Source organism: Natator depressus, chromosome 6, assembly GCF_965152275.1.
Source record: "Natator depressus isolate rNatDep1 chromosome 6, rNatDep2.hap1, whole genome shotgun sequence".
NCBI classification, from domain to species: Eukaryota; Metazoa; Chordata; order Testudines; family Cheloniidae; genus Natator; species Natator depressus.
This window is the reverse complement of record NC_134239.1, coordinates 75531763-75548462: the sequence shown is the minus strand read 5'-3', so window position 1 is coordinate 75548462 and position 16700 is coordinate 75531763. Positions and strand designations below refer to the sequence as shown.

Sequence of the window (16700 nt, the reverse complement as noted above, 5' to 3'; positions counted from 1 at the left end):
CTTATCCCTTGCTTCCCTGGCTCATAGAGCCATACACCAGCCAGCTTGACAGACTCAAGGAAAGACTCAACCCGTGCAGAATGACAGTTGAATGCTCTTTTGGAAGGCTGAAGGGACGCTGGCTTTGTATATTCACAAGATTGGATCTCAGTAAGAAAAACATCCCAATGGTATATCTGCCTGCTGTGTCCTATGTAATATCTAAGAGGCAAAGGGGGGAAAGTTGCTGCTGGGTGGAGCAGCTGTCTGCTGACTTTGAACAACCAGACACCAGGGCCATTAGAAGAGCTCAACACAGAGCTACATGGTTTCGGGAGACCTTGAAAGAGCAATTAACAATCAGGCACAGTAATGTAGTGTGGTGGACTGTGCTTCACTTAACCCTGAAGGTTTGGGAGCTATTAGGAATTATGTAGTACTTGGTGTACATTTATGAATATACCACAGTCTTTTAATACACCTATGAATTATGTGGTGCTTGCGCTACATTTATAATGATTACACTGTGTTTTTCACTGAACCTATGAGTTCTGTGGCTTCGTTCAATTACAAATAGTGGGTGCTTTGAGTAGCATCCTGCATTCTATGTTGTGAAGTAATAAACATGAATTTATTTCCACTAAATATAAATTTATTACATACCAAAATCAGTGCACAAAAAGGTAATTAAAAATAAATACAATATAAACTTCTAAAATAAATTAAATAAACAAAACTTTAAAATTAAAAATGGTAGAAAACATTCTTGTCCATTTTGGGTACACTACACATACAGCAACTGTGGCTCTCACAGGTCAGTGTATGTGAAGCTGTGGTTATCCTTGCTGTCCCCCAGTGTGGAGTGGTAGGGGTAGATACGTGGCTGCTAATCATAGAATATCAGGGTTGGAAGGGACCTCAGGAGGTCATCTAGTCCAACCCTCTGCTCAAAGCAGGACCAATCCCCAACTAAATCATCCCAGACAGGGCTTTGTCAAGCCTGATCTTAAAAACTTCTATGGAAGGAGATTCCACCACCTCCCTAGGTAACACATTCCAATGTTTCACCACCCTCCTAGTGAAAACGTTTTTCCTAATATCCAACCTAAACCTCCCCCACTACAACTTGAGACCATTACTCCTTGTTCTGTCATCAGCTACCACTGAGAACAGTCTAGATCCATCCTCTTTGGAACCCCCTTTCAGGTAGTTGAAAGCAGCTATCAAATCCCCCCTCATTCTTTTCTTCCGCAGACTAAACAATCCCAGTTCCCTCACCCTCTCCTCATAAGTCATGTTTTCCAGTCCCCTAATCATTTTTGTTGCCCTCCGCTCGACTCCTTCCAATTTTTCCACATCCTTCTTGTAGTGTGGAGCCCAAAACTGGACACAGTACTCCAGATGAGGCCTCACCAATGTCGAATAGAGGGGAACAATCACGTCCCTCGCTCTGCTGGCAACGCCCCTACATATACATCCCAAAATACCATTGGCCTTCTTGGCAACAAGGGCACACTGTTGACTCATATCCAGCTTCTCATTCACTGTAACCCCTAGGTCCTTTTCTGCAGAACTGCTGCCGAGCCATTCGGTCCCTAGTCTGTAGCGGTGCATGGCATTCTTCCGTCCTAAGTGCAGGACTCTGCACTTGTCCTTGTTGAACCTCATCAGATTTCTTTTGGCCCAATCCTCTAATTTGTCTAGGGCCCTCTGTATCCTATCCCTATCCTCCAGTGTATCTACCTCTCCTCCCAGTTTAGTGTCATCTGCAAATTTGCTGAGGGTGCAATCCACACCATCCTCCAGATCATTTATGAAGATATTGAACAAAACCAGCCAGAGGACTGACCCTTGGGGCACTCCACTTGATATCGGCTGCCAACTAGACATGGAGCCATTGATCACAAGCCATTGAGCCCGACAATCTAGCCAACTTTCTATCCACCTTATAGTCCATTCATCCAGCCCATACTTCTTTAACTTGCTGGCAAGAATACTGTGGGAGACCGTGTCAAAAGCTTTGATAAAGTCAAGGAACAACACGTCCACTGCTTTCCTCTCATTCACAGAGCCAGTTATCTCGTCATAGAAGGCAATTAGATTAGTCAGGCATGACTTGCCCTTGGTGAATCCATGCTGACTGTTCCTGATCACTTTCCTCTCCTCTAAGTGCTTCAGAATTGATTCCTTGAGGACCTGCTCCATGATGTCACGTCCTGTGCTCAATTTGTAATGAAAGAGGTGCTGGGGCTCAAGCAATTATTTTACTTTCATAACCGACACAGTAAGCCCACAGTTGCTGGGGCTATGAATTGCAAAGCCTAGAAGGGGTGGGGCTCAGCCCTGGCAAACCCTGGCACAAATTAAGCACTGGTCATGTGGAATGTTGGAGGGTGTAGAGAAGTGCTAAAATTGAGTTCTCCATAGACTGCAAAGGGAAGCAAGCCATGATTGTTGGACCCGGAGGTCAACAACTCTGCAGCATTTGTGTTTGCTGCCTGATAAGACACATTATGTCCTGGTGCATTTCCCTCTGCTTTTCCTGGGTCTTTTTCCTGTCTTCTCTTTCCTTCTCCATGCTGTCTGCCATAGTTACCTTCCATGCCCTGTGTTCACAGTCTGATCCAGCACTGGCTTGCAGGATCTCATTGAATGTATCCTCCCTAGTCGTCATCTTTCTCCTTCTCATCAGGGTCAGGTGTTCCACAAGTGTGGAGGAGAGGCACCCCTCAAGCCACAACAGCAGAAACTACAGATAAAACAGACAGATGAATCATTGGATTTACAGTCACAATGGAAAGGGAAAGGTAGATTTCAGAACGCCCATCCCTTATTCCCATAAAAGTTTTAAATAAGCTGCCATGTCAGCTTTTGGAGAGTCTGCACAGCACTCTCCAGCCCGACCAATGGTCAGTGCGGCCTGCCACAAGAGAAAGTGGGGGAGGAAATGAAGAGGGACTTGTTCAGTTGCATGAAACAATAATATTTCAGTCCCTACTTCCATGGGTGTGGGTTCAGGGCAATGGCACCAAGTACTGGTACTATTTTCCACAGGCGGTGGTGATTCTAGCTGATATCTCACTCCTGAGGGTAAAAAAGGCAGAGAGCAAAGCTGCTAGTCTGCTTACTGCAATGGTGCCATCCAAAGTCATTGTGGAATGGCATGGAAAAGTGTCCTACCACAGAGGAAGAACTAAGGCTGCCATCCCTTCGGGAGAAGATTGCAGAGTATCTCCATTAAAGTTTCATCAAGATCTCTCAAGGGGATACAAGGAACTTCCCTATCTACATAAACTGCTCAGCATCTTTGCCTCCTTCCACCTCACCCTGCCTAACCATCCAGGGGAATAAAAAGCAGATAACAATTCTACCTCTGTTTGTTGTACCGCTACCTCCTTTCATATGAGTAAAACAACCAAAAGTCCTAAAAAGAAAAGGAGTACTTGTGGCACCTTAGAGACTAACCAATTTATTTGAGCATAAGCTTTCGTGAGCTACAGCTCACTTCATCGGATGCATACTGTGGAAAGTATAGAAGATCTTTTTATACACACAAAGCATGAAAAAATGGGTGTTTACCACTACAAAAGGTTTTCTCTCCCCCCACCCCACTCTCCTGCTGGTAATAGCTTATCTAAAGTGATCACTCTCCCTACAATGTGTATGATAATCAAGGTGGGCCATTTCCAGCACAAATCCAGGGTTTAACAAGAATGGCTGGGGGGGGGTAGGAAAAAACAAGGGGAAATAGGTTACCTTGCATAACGACTTAGCCACTCCCAGTCTCTATTCAAGCCTAAGTTAATTGTATCCAATTTGCAAATGAATTCCAATTCAACAGTTTCTTGCTGGAGTCTGGATTTGAAGTTTTTTTGTTGAAGAATTGCAACTTTCATGTCTGTAATCGCGTGACCAGAGAGATTGAAGTGTTCTCCGACTGGTTTATGAATGTTATAATTCTTGACATCTGATTTGTGTCCATTTATTCTTTTACGTAGAGACTGTCCAGTGCTGGAAATGGCCCAACTTGATTATCATACACATTGTAACGAGAGTGATCACTTTAGATAAGCTATTACCAGCAGGAGAATGGTGTGGGGGAAGAGAAAACCTTTTGTAGTGGTAAACACCCATTTTTTCATGCTTTGTGCATATAAAAAGATCTTCTATACTTTCCACAGTATGCATCCGATGAAGTGAGCTGTAGCTCACGAAAGCTTATGCTCAAATAAATTGATTAGTCTCTAAGGTGCCACAAGTACTCCTTTTCTTTTTGCGAATACAGACTAACACGGCTGTTACTCTGAAACCTAACAAAAAGTCCTGTTAACTTGGGGTTGGGGGAGGCGCCTTCTTTACATTTAAACATTGTAAGAAAAAATGCATGCACACACTTCCCAAGATTCCTTCCCCTTCATCGGACTTCTCGGTGCCTGCCTGGCAGCACTGGCTAGGCTGGTGTGGAGTCTTGAAAAGATCCTGGCTCATGGCATAGCTGGTTCCTCCTGCTACATGTCTTCCCCCGTCCTCCTCCTCGCTGTACTGTTCTACAAACACAGTTACACTGGTTTAACTAAAGCTGTATTTCTAAACTGATTTAGTTAAACTGGTCCAACTTTGGGTGGACAGCCTTAAATCAATTTTAAACTGATATAAGTGTGTCCACACATGGGTTTGCACCAGTTTAACCGAATCAGTTTTAAAATCAATTTAACTTAAACCAATACAACTTCCATGCGTAGATAGGAAAACATTGCATGCTGCTTTTTAGACTTATCAGGCTAAAAGAACAGTGAGTTCTTCTCTATACTCAATTTGCACAGATTTAATTTATATCTATTTACATTAAACTGGGGCAAAACCCTGTGGCTGCATCTGCACTAAAATGTTAGGTTGACCCAGTTACTTTGCTCTGGGGTGTGAAAAATCCACCCCCCTGAGTGACATAGTTAAGCTTACCTAACCCCCACTGTAGACAACCCTAGGTCAATGGCAGAATTCAGGTCAATGGAAGAATTCTTCCATTGATCTAGCTATCACCTCGCAGGGAGGTGGATTAACTACAGTGACAGGAGAACCCCACCTGTCACTGTTGTAAATGTCTATGCTAAAGCCGCAGCACTACAACTGTGCCCATGTAATAGTTTAAATGTAGACATAGCCTATGTAAAAGTTCTTATTTTGGTTTAAGAGATTTGGTTTTATTTTATTTTAGCGTAAAATAATTAGTAATCGATTTAAACTAAATCAATATAAACCAGGGTTATACTGATTGAAGAGTGCCCAGACAGCATTTTGTACTGTATTAACTAAATCAATTTTAAATTACATGTTTTCTTAAGTAAGTACAACTTTGCATGTAGATGAGCCCTTTCAAGCACTTTGTATCACTTATTCCCCTTCTTTCTCTGCTACTATGGTCCCCTCTAGTGGTTGATAATTTTCTGCTGTTTCTTTTTATTCAAACAAAAATGTCCAGAAAAAAGACTTGTAGACTTGTTGCATTAAAATAATGACTGTGGAGTCTGTAGTTCTTTAATTCAATTTACTTTTGATCCTGTGGGGGCAGTGAGGCTGTTCCATGCGGCATATTATAAAGGAAAAAAAACAAGTGGATTTTTTGGAAACATTTACTAATTGTATCTGGAAATATTTGTATCTTCTCCATGAAAAAACTGAATACTGTTTTCCCAAAGTTAATCCCTTTATCGCTTCTCATCATATAGTGTACATCCTGCAAAGTTCCAGTCACATGGGCCTTGAGACCCTTCCTATTAATAACAACAAATGGAATACCTAAAGGACCTGGGCCTTGAGCTTCTTGGGGAAAGGTAGGTGAAGAAAGAAACACAAGTTCCAGCTATACTATTATTTTTTCTGTCCGAAGAAAGCTGAACTATTGTATTTAATCCATTCTTCTACTGCAGATTTTAAATTAATCTTTTTCCTGCAGATAAACTTTGATAATAAAAGAGAAGAGAAAAATGGATCATATGTTGAGAGCAATACTACTTTGTGCACTGATCCTCTTGATTCTCACAAACTGAGCAGGCTGAAGACTGGTCAATACTTGGATAGAAACTAAGAAACTTATTTTTAAAATCCAGTTAGTTTTTATTGCTGTGGGCCAACTCCAGATGAATTTTAAAAACAAAATGAACGCAAGAGAAAAAAGAGCACCAAAAGGAGGAGAGGCTGAAGAGCAGGAAGGAAACATCCATTTTGCATTAAATGTTTTATTTCAATTTCTGCGAGCCAACCCAGCCTGACTATTCTTCAGAATCCAAGAATGTACTTCTCTAAATACGGACAATATTATGATATTTCAGTAAACTTCAGATTGACCTAAAATCCTGGACAACCACCAATTGAGATTAACTGAAAATGGCGTGGGGAGGCAATTTCTTTGTACCATCAGTTGTTAGGATGCTTGGATGTTTTGAATTTGACCCAGAGTTTAACATGCAAGTTCCAAAAGTGTTAAACATACTAACATTTTAATTACTTTTTTTTTAAAAAAAAAACCCTATACTAAAAGAATGTTAAGATTGCAAACTCAAGCATTCGGAAGTTAGGAAATACCAGAATCAATGTCATCTATGCAACCTTAATTTGATCTGCTTTCATGAATGTATAATAGTCTGGATCAGTATTACATAGGAATGTGTGACAAACACAGGGATAGTAGAGAGTCCCACTTCAGTGCCTAACTCCCAAGAGAACATCTTTTTTCATCTGCAGCCCTCTGCCTCATTCATCATCCATCCTAAGCACTGAATGAGGCAAGGGTCCTGTGGCACAAATAATATCTGATCATGTAATTAAAAATTATATTGCTGCATTGTAATGCACCCACACTGGCAACCTTCACACAGTTTTCCTAACATCTGAGTGCAACCTTTGCAACCATAATATTATCTTAACATATTTTTGGTATACAGTTCCCTATTTTTTTTAAAAAGCAACTGAACCCCCCCCCCCGCACTGAAATTCCAAAATATGAAACCATATTGACACCTCACACACACTCATAAGCAGTGCTGGAACCCAGGACTTTTAGATGCACACCTCTACTACTTGAGCTAAAAGATGGAAGCCGTACTAGGCTGTTCTGCTTTGTGGACCAGCCAGATGAGAAGATTTACACTTTGCCAGAGATTTAAATAACTTTACTGGAGAGCAGAGGACTGTTGGGACTCAAAATCCTAGTTTCTATTCCTGTATTTGGAGGGGAGTATGATATAATGCAGAGTTTCTCAACCTTTAACATATCGTGACCATACCAGGACCTCCCTCTTCCCTCCCTTTTATCTGGGATCTAAACAGGGACCCTCTTTCTATTGAGAAACATGGGTATGATAGGATGGTTGTGATTCCCTGACAGATGTTTGCAACACCCAAAAGTAAAGTAGCAGCAATTTCCACATCATCTCTTGCAAGGGCATTATCATAGTTCAGGCCAGCTGCACCTGTACTCCCCCCTCTATGGACCAGCAAGGGCACCCACTCTCAGGTTTCCAGCTCATGGCCATTGCCTTTCTTGGGCAGAGACCCACATCTCTCTCCCTTTGGATGGGTATATTTCCAGGTGGAGCAGATCCCTCCCTTCCCTGTGTTATTCCCAGCAAGAGACTCTGCCTAAGCAGATCTGCACACTTTCTCTTCAGAGATTGATAACAGAGTGATTGCCAACCGTTATAAGTTACCACACAGCACTTCCTATGGAAGCCTATTTTATTTTTTTTAAATATAATAAAACAATAAAAGAGCCTACATGCATATGCACAAGTTTACCAGAGATTCCCCCCAACTGTCTTCAACATGGGTTCTGACAAGTGTGTCTTTCAACTCCCACCCCCTCCTACCCAAAAGAATCTCTCCAGGGTCACAAGTTCATAACAGTCTTGGCTGAGGACTAGCACCCAGTCTTATGGGCCCTCACTCACTTGTAGGCCAACTCCCTAAGAATTGGGGCCCGCTGTGGCCCAGGAGTCCTGCCCGTTAGCTGGATCAGGAGGAAACCCCTGGGCCTGTTTAAAATCAGGCTATTTATCCAAAAATCAATTTTTTGTCTTTTGGTCCCTGGAGAATCCAGTTTGAACTAGTGTACACGAACCTCCCCAGGGAATGGCTTCAAAGGGCTGATAACCAGAGAAATTACATTAGCATTCCCCTCCTCCTAGATGTTACATTCTCTCCACAATAACACATACACAATTGCATTTTTAATATGATAGACCCCAAAGGAATTAAACCTAATTTAATAAGGTTTAATGTAATTCAATGAAGTTGAATCTTAATTCCATAAAGTTTGTCAAGGATATTGTCAGTCTGTCAAAGGCATACTTAATGGTCCTAGAATTAGACCTGGAAAATATATGTATGGCAAACCTGTAATAAAACTTACAAAAAAGAGTGGGTTAGAGAAATTGCTGCAGTACCTATGTACTGTATCTCTTCAATTATCACATTACTAGTTTTGTTTTGAATGATTATTTCACTTCCAATTGTACTGAAGCTTAATACAATGAACTTTTCTTACCATGCTCCTAGAGTGACAGGAAAATTGCTTGGTTCCTAAAAACAGCTTTATAGCGATGATTCATTAAGGGAAACAGTACTTTGTAGTTGTACTGTTTTTAAAAAGATATCAAAAATAAACTCTGTTATAATGAAAAGCTTATTCATACCCCATATTTTTCCAGTTTAACATTAATTCGGCATGTCTCTCTACTGTATTGCATTCAATTAGATTCAAACTGGAAGTTAATGAATAGTGCTTACTGTTGCTTGGTTAAAAACATGGAGTTTCAAGACTTAATGCACATGTTATGAAAATGTGAGGGAAAAGTATCCACGTTTATGGGGGTGTGGGAGGCAGTACAGCAGCTGGAGTTCTCAGGTGGGATTTTGCCTGACTTAGTGCTCCCACACAGCTCACATTAAGAAAAGGAGTACTTGTGGCACCTTAGAGACTAACCAATTTATTTGAGCATGAGCTTTCGTGAGCTACACCTCACTTCATCGGATGCATACTGTGGAAGCTGCAGAAGACATTATATACGTACAGAGACCATGAAACAATACCTCCTCCCACCCCACTCTCCTGCTGGTAATAGCTTATATACAGTGATCATCAAGTTGGGCCATTTCCAGCACAAATCCAGGTTTTCTCACCCTCCACCCCTCCCCCCCCCAAACTCACTCTCCTGCTGGTAACAGCCCATCCAAAGTGACCACTCTCTTCACAATGTGTATGATAATCAAGGTGGGCACATTGGCACACCACTTGAATAAGGTATAACATGTTTCCCCACCCATGCTGCTGCAGCCATGGTCCTCTTGCCACATTTCAAATAGATAATGCCTGGAGGCGGGGAGCATTAGGAGTGTACATTCCCCTCAGAAGTCTGCCTATTTCCCAAACAAGTCCAAATAAGATGGGGAAGCTCCTCCTAGCCTCCTCCCACTGGACCCAAGTGCTATTATTTAAAATTCAATCCATCCCTTGTGTCTGGAACTCCTTTTCCTCTCTTCATTCAAATCTATCCTTTCAGTTCCGGGGCTGAAAAATCACTGTGTAGACGTCTGGCCTCAGGCTGGAGCCCAAGCTCTGGGACTCTGTGAGGGTTGAGTGTCGGTCTCCAGCCTAAGCCTGAATGTCCACATAGCAATTTTTAGCTCCACAGCCCGAGCCCAAGTCAGCTGACCTGCGCCCAGTACAGGTCTTTTATCCCTGTGTAGACACACAACTTAAGACAGAAATGGTATTCATACTCTGTTCTTAATATCAGATGGGGGTGGGGTGCAGACGAGGGTTTTGAGAAAGCAGCGCTGAGCCACTGATATTGCTCCGCATGGTGGGCTGGCATAAGCACAGTGTCCAGCAGATTTTAACGTAGTGATTAAGTGGACTGTGCAAGAGTATTCTGATAGAACCCTTGGACACATTTCAGTGTCTGAGACTGGCCCTCGTGGCTTCCCTGTTATCTGTTTCTTTTGAGTGAAGCTCTTAAACATGCTCTGCTAAGCCAGTATACCTGAGCAGGTTCCTGGAGACAAGAAAGAGAGTAGAGAGAAGGGACAAAGGGATTGTGTGATAACAGGTCTCAGTGTTCCCTGGAGGAAGAGAAATCACAGCTGTTTGCCTGACACAACTGAACATGTGAGATGATGGCTTGGCTGAGGGCAGGTGCAACAGGACAGCTAAATGCATAGAATCGTAGAAGAATCATAGACGATTAAGGTTGGAAGAGACCTCAAAAGGTCAGCTAGTTCAACCCCCTGCTCAAAGCAGGACCAACCCCAACTATATCATCCCAGCCAGGGCTTTGTCAAGCCGGGCCTTAAAACCCTCTAATGATGGAGATTCCACAACCTGCATAGGTAACCCATTCCAGTGCTTCACCAGCCTCCTAGTGAAATAGTTTTTCCTAATATCCAACCTAGAACTCCCTCACTGCAACTTGAGACCATTGCTCCTTGTTCTGTCATCTGCCACCACTGAGAACAGCCTAGCTCCATCCTCTTTGGAACCCCACTTCAGGTAGTTGAAGGCTGCTATCAAATTCCCCCTCACTCTTCTCTTCTGCAGACTGAATAAGCCCAGTTCCCTCAGCCTCTCCTTGTAAGTCATGTGCCACAGCCATAGCCGCCGACCTTAGCCAGTGCCGGTGGGTGCTCGCGCCCCCACTCTGTCCCCAGTCCCGCCCCCTCCCTGCCCCCATTCCAACCCATTCCCCAAATCCCCTGCCCTGCCTCCTCCCCCAGGCATGCCGCATTTCCCCTCCTCCCCGGCAAGCCTGGGAGGGAGGGGGGATAAGCAGAGCAGCGGCGTGCTCAGGGGAGGAGGAGGAACAGAGGTGAGGGGGGGTGGGGAGGCAGAGGAACCGTTCCCCACCCCAGCTCACCTCCGCTCCACCTCCTCCCCTGAGCGCGCCGCCGCCGCTTCGCTTCTCCCCCCTCCCTCCCGCTCCCAGGCTTGCTGTGCTGTTGGAACGGGAGGGAGGGGGGAGAAGCGGAGCGGCGGCGGCGCGCTCAGGGGAGGAGGTGGAGCGGAGGTGAGCTGGGGAGCCGCGAGGAGCTGCCAGTGGGTGCTGAGCACCCACCAATTTTTCCCCGTGGGTGCTCCAGCCCCGGAGCACCCACGGAGTCGGCGCCTATGGCCCCAGCCCCCCAATCATTTTCATTGCCCTCCGCTGGACTCTCTCCAATTTGTTCACATCATTTCTGTAGTGGGTGGCCCAAAACTGGACGCAATACTCCTGATGTGGCCTCACCAGTGCTGAGTAGAGGGGAATAATCACTTCCCTTGATCTGCTGGCAGTGCTCCTACTAATGCAGCCCAATATGCCATTAGCCTTCTTAGCAATAAGGGCACACTGTTGACTCATATCCAGCTTCTCGTCCACTGTAATGCCCAGGTCCTTTTCTGCAGAACTGCCACTTAGCTAGTCGGTCCCCAGCCTGTAGCAGTGCATGGGATTCTTCCATCCTAAGTTCAGGACTCTGCACTTGTCCCTGTTGAACCTCATCAGATTTCTTTTGGCCCAATCCTCCAATTTTTCTAGGTCACTCTGGACCCTATCCTCTCCCCCAGCTTAGTGCCATCCGCGAACTTGCTGACGGTGCAATCCATCCCATCATCCAGATCATTAATGAAGATGTTGAACAAAACTGGCCCCCAGACAGACCCCTAGGGCACTCTGCTTGATACCAGCTGCCAACTAGATATCGAGCCGTTGATCACTGTCCATTGAGCTTGATGATCTAGCCAGCTTTCTATCCACCATTCATCCAATCCATACTTCTTTAGCTTGCTGGCAAGAATACTGTGGGAGACCGTATCAAAACCTTTGCTAAAGTCAAGGTATATCACATTCACCGCTTTCCCCATATCCACAGAGCCAGTTATCTTATCATAGAAGGCAATCAGGTTGGTCAGGCATGACTTGCCCTTGGTGAATCCATGTTGACTGTCCCTGATCACCTTCCTCTCCTCCAAGTGCTTCAAAATGGATCCCTTGAGGACCTGCTCCATGATTTTTCCAGGGACAGAGGTGAGGCTGACCGGTCTATAGTTCCCCGGATTCTACTTCTTCCCTTTTAAAAAGATGGGCACTATATTTGCCTTTTTCCAATTGTCTGGGACCTCCCCTGATCACCATGAGTTTTCAAAGATAATGGCCAATGGCTCTGCAATCATATCAGCCAACTCCCTCAGCACCCTTGGATGCATTAGATCCGGATCCATCGACTTGTGCATGTCCAGCTTTTCTAAATAGTCCTTAATCTGTTCTTTTACCTCCTCCCCATACTGTGCTGCCCAATGCAGCAGTCTGGGAGCTGACCTTGTCTGTGAAGACCAAGGCAAAAAAAGCGTTGAGTACTTCAGCTTTTTCCACATCATCTGTCACTAGGTTGCCTCCCCCATTCAGTAAGAGTCCCACACTTTCCCTGACCACCTTCTTGTTGCTAATACACCTGTAGAAACCCTTCTTATTACCCTTCACATACATTACTAGCTGCAACTCCAATTGTGCTTTGGCCTTCCTGATTACACCCCTACATACTCGAGCAATATTTTTATACTCCTCCCACGTCATCTGTCCAAGTTTCCACTTCTTGTAAGCTTCCTTTTTGTGTTTAAGTTCACTGAAGATTTCTCTGTTAAGCCAAGCTGGTCGCCTGCCATATTTGCTATTCTTTCTGCAGATTGAGATGGTTTGTTCCTGCGCCCTCTATCAGGCTTCTTTAAAATACAGCCAGCTCTCTTGGACTCCTTTCCCCCCTACATTAGTCACCCAGGGGATCCTGCCCATTAGTTCCCTGAGGGAGTCGAAGTCTGCTTTTCTGAAGTCCAGGGTCTGTATTCTGCTGCTCTCCTTTCTTCCTTTTGTCAGAATCCTGAACTTGACCATCTCATGGTCACTGCTGCCCAGGTTGCCACCCACTTCTACTTCCCCTACCAATTCTTCCCTGTTTGTGAGCAGGAGGTCAAGAGTAGCACAACCCCTAGTTGGTTCCTCCAGCACTTGCACCAGGAAGTTGTCCCCAGCACTCTCCAAAAACTTCCTGGATTGCCTGTGCACTGCTGTATTGCTCTCCAGCAGATGTCAGGGTGATTGAAGTCCCCCATGAGATCCAGGGCCTGTGATCTGGAAATTTCTGTTAGTTGTCCAAAGAAAGCTTCATCCACCTCATCCTGCTGGTCTGGTGGTCTGTAGCAAATGCCCACCACGACATCACCCTTGTTTCTCTCACCTCTAAACTTAACCCAAAGACTCACAACAGGCTTTTCTCCAGTTTCATACTGGAGCTCTGAACAATCATACTGCTCTTACATACAGTGCAACTCGTCCCTCTTTTCTCCCCCGCCTGTCCTTCCTGAACAATTTATACCCATCCATGACAGTGCTCCAGTCATGTGAGTTACCCCACCAAGTCTCCGTTATTCCAATCACATCAAAGTTCCTTGACTGTGCAAGGACTTCCAATTCTTCCTGCTTGTTTCTGAGGCTTTTGCATTCATGTACAGGCACCTAAGATAACTAGGCGATTGCCCTACTTTCTGAGTATGAATAAGGAGGCCTCCCCCGTTGCACCCCCCTCCTTGTGTTTCCTCCCAGTATCCCACTTCCCCACTTACCTCTCGGCTTAGGTCACCATCCCCTGGCGAACCTAGTTTAAGCCCTCCTCACTAGGTTAGCAAGCCTGCCTGCAAAGATGCTCTTCCCTCTCTTTGCTGGCCACGTCTTCCTAGCAAACATTCTTCCTGGACAACATCCCATGGTCGAAGAATCCAAAGCCTTCTCTCCAACACCACCTGTGTAACCACGCATTTACCTCCACAATTCGATGGTCCCAATCTGGGCCTTTTCCTTCAACAGGGAGGATGGATGAGAACATGACTTGCACCTCAAACTCCTTTATCCTTCTTCCCAGAGCCACGTAGTCTGCAGTGACTGCTCAGGGACATTCTTGGCAGTGTCATTGGTGCCCACGTGGAGAAGTAGGCAGGGGTAGTAGTCTGAAGGCTTGATCAGTCTCGGCAGACACTCCGTCACATCCTGAATTCTAGCTCCAGGCAAGCAGCACACATCTCGAGTTTCCTGGTCTGGACATCAGATGGATGACTCCATTACCCTTAGGAGGGAGTCCCCGACCACCACCACGCGTCTCCTCCTTTTGGGAGTGGTGGTCGTGGAACCCCCATCCCTAGGACAACGTATTCCATGCCTTCCGGTCAATGGGGTCTCCTTCTGATCCCTTCTCTCAGATGACTATTCCAAACCATTCTCCGCCGTAGTATCTGTGCAGAGAGCCTGAAAACAGTTTCTTACCTCTATCTGCATTGAGGGTACATGGGTTCTCCTCTTTCTTCTTCTGGAGGTCACATGCTGCCAATTTTCTTCCCTGTTCTGCATTGCACTCTCAGATTCTTCAGCATGCTGTGCCTGCAGTACCAAATGCTGACTTCTATCCAGAAAATCTTCATTTTCTCTGATGCAATGCACAGTTGATACTTGGGTCTCTAGTCCTTTAACCTTCTCTTCCAATATGGAGACCAGCTTGCACTTCGTACAGATGAAGTCACTTCTATCCTCTGGGAGAAGGACAAACATGGCACATCCTGTGCAGGTCAGAACAGCTGATTGCTCACTATCCATAATGTCTTCCTTCTAAGAGCCTCTTCAGATGATGTATTTACTGCTCGCATAAAACTGAAAGGCAAAAAAAACCAAACCTCTGTGGGAACTCCCAAGCAAACTACCTCTGTTTGCCTGTCCTCAGTTCACCGCTCATTCGGTTTGCAACTGGCTGCTTTTTTATAAGGCTGCTGGCTCGAACCAATTGGCCCAGCTCAAAGCCTTCCCTCCAAGTGCATAACACTTGGCAGCCCTGCACACCCCTCAACTGTATTGAGGTCAGTACAGGAGTAGAGGTTTGCTCACTTTAAAGGTTCTTGGGGTACCCAGGACTGTGAGTCACCTTGTTACTCCCTGCCACCAGCAAAAGGGAGTCATGCTTGTGCTTAGCTGGGTGTCAGCTCCCTAACACCACCAGCTTGTCAGCCGCTTAAGCACTCTCCTCTGGGGGCTATGCCAGGCCTTACTTTGCCTTGCATGTTAACAATATGTCCATCCTAGTCCCTGAGTCTCCTGTAGTGTTCAGTCCTTTATTCACTCAACATTCACAGAAATGCCAGGTCTGCTGTCTCCAAAGGAACAATATACACGTCAGCTTGTAAGATTCAGCTCAGGAGCAGCACTTTGCTTAATAGCACAGCACTTAGATATATTTATAGTAAAAACAAGAATAAATTTATTACGAAAGCTTCAAGATAAGTGATAGTGAGTTAGGAAACAAATAATTACATAGAAAATTATAAAGTAATTATAAAGAAAAGTAAAAGAGAGTAAACTTAACTAACGGGTTAATTTCCTGCCTAAAGAAACTTTATCTCACCCAAAGTCTTCTGCAGTGTTTTCAGCCAAGGCTGGCTGTGATCCTGTTTTCATGAATGCAAATATGGCGTTCGTTTACTTCCAAGGTGCAGGATGAAGGTGGTGTCTGCTTTGCCTTCTACCTGTACCCCCCCAGAGTTAATAGTCTGTACTCAGAGCCAGGATAACCACCCATGGCTTATTTTTTCTGTGTGCTACTTTTCAGTTGACTTTACATCTCTTTATTAACATTTGTACGTAAATGGGAATTCATTGTTGGCGTACAGTGCTTCATTTACATCCCTACAGAGAGACAGACATTCCTTATCTCCTGTCTTAGAAGAAAACCTGTTTTTCACCTCTGCTGGTGACTAATTCCTTGACACAGACTTTAAAACCATATTTTCAGTATATACACGTAACTCCTTACACAGTATCTGTACATTTCACAATGCTATTAATTATCAGTGTGACCCCCAGCTTTCATTTAAGACCTCACTTGACATTCTTTGGTGAACCAGGATGTACATAGCAGAATCAAGATATACCTGTAGCCTTCTTGCCCGCTGGCATTAAGGGTTTCTTAGGCCACATTCTCATTACTGAGGAAGTCCTGATGAGTGCCCACGTGTCAGGGAAGACTGACTGGTGCAGTCTATGGAGGGAGCTCAGAGACCAGGTCAATGCTGTGGGGCAGAGGTGGGAAGACATGAAGAATAATTTGTTTTTAAAATGCACGTGTAAACTCTGGCCTCCTTTATCCTTAACGTCCACCTCAGTCACCCTGCTCTGAGCTAGAAAGCTTCCTGCAGAAGCCAATCACGGATACTCCAGCCTCCCGTGCCTGTGGGAGGCGGCCTGGGGAAGGCTAGGGCTGGGGCAGAGTGAGGCTTCCCCCATGCTGTGCAGGACACCAGAGGGATACCCCACTTCCTGCCCCAAACTGCCGACCCGTTTCCTCGGGCCCTGTATGGAGCTGGGGGGTCGGAGGGGCCCTGGCTCTGTCCTGAGCATTTCAGGAAGCGCCTCGGACTCTCTGTGCCTATCTGGTCAGCAACGTTTGAAGGTCCCCCGTTCAGCGCGTCCCCGCACCGGGAGGCCTGTGTGTAGAAGGTGCCGGGCCTGGCTCGCTCGCTGTCGGCCAGCAGCGCCTAGCGTCCCCAGATTGGCGGGCGGGCGGCCGGGCCTGTGTGAGGAAGCGGGGGACACCCGGCGCCGTGCGGGGCGGGGCCTGTGTGAGGGGGAGGGGGAAGCCGAGGCGAGGCGGGGCGGGGC

The 16700-nt window shown here is 45.4% G+C and overlaps 1 long non-coding RNA gene across 1 annotated transcript; it reads right to left on the bottom strand.

Annotated features, from left to right (window-relative positions):
• Positions 1 to 2521: 2521 nt before the first annotated feature.
• LOC141990109 (uncharacterized) lies at positions 2522 to 16642 on the bottom strand. The gene is made up of 3 exons (XR_012640079.1): positions 16518 to 16642; positions 15974 to 16111; positions 2522 to 2728 (listed from the first exon to the last, which is right to left on the bottom strand). It is a non-coding gene; the product is annotated as an uncharacterized LOC141990109 (long non-coding RNA).
• Positions 16643 to 16700: the final 58 nt, after the last annotated feature.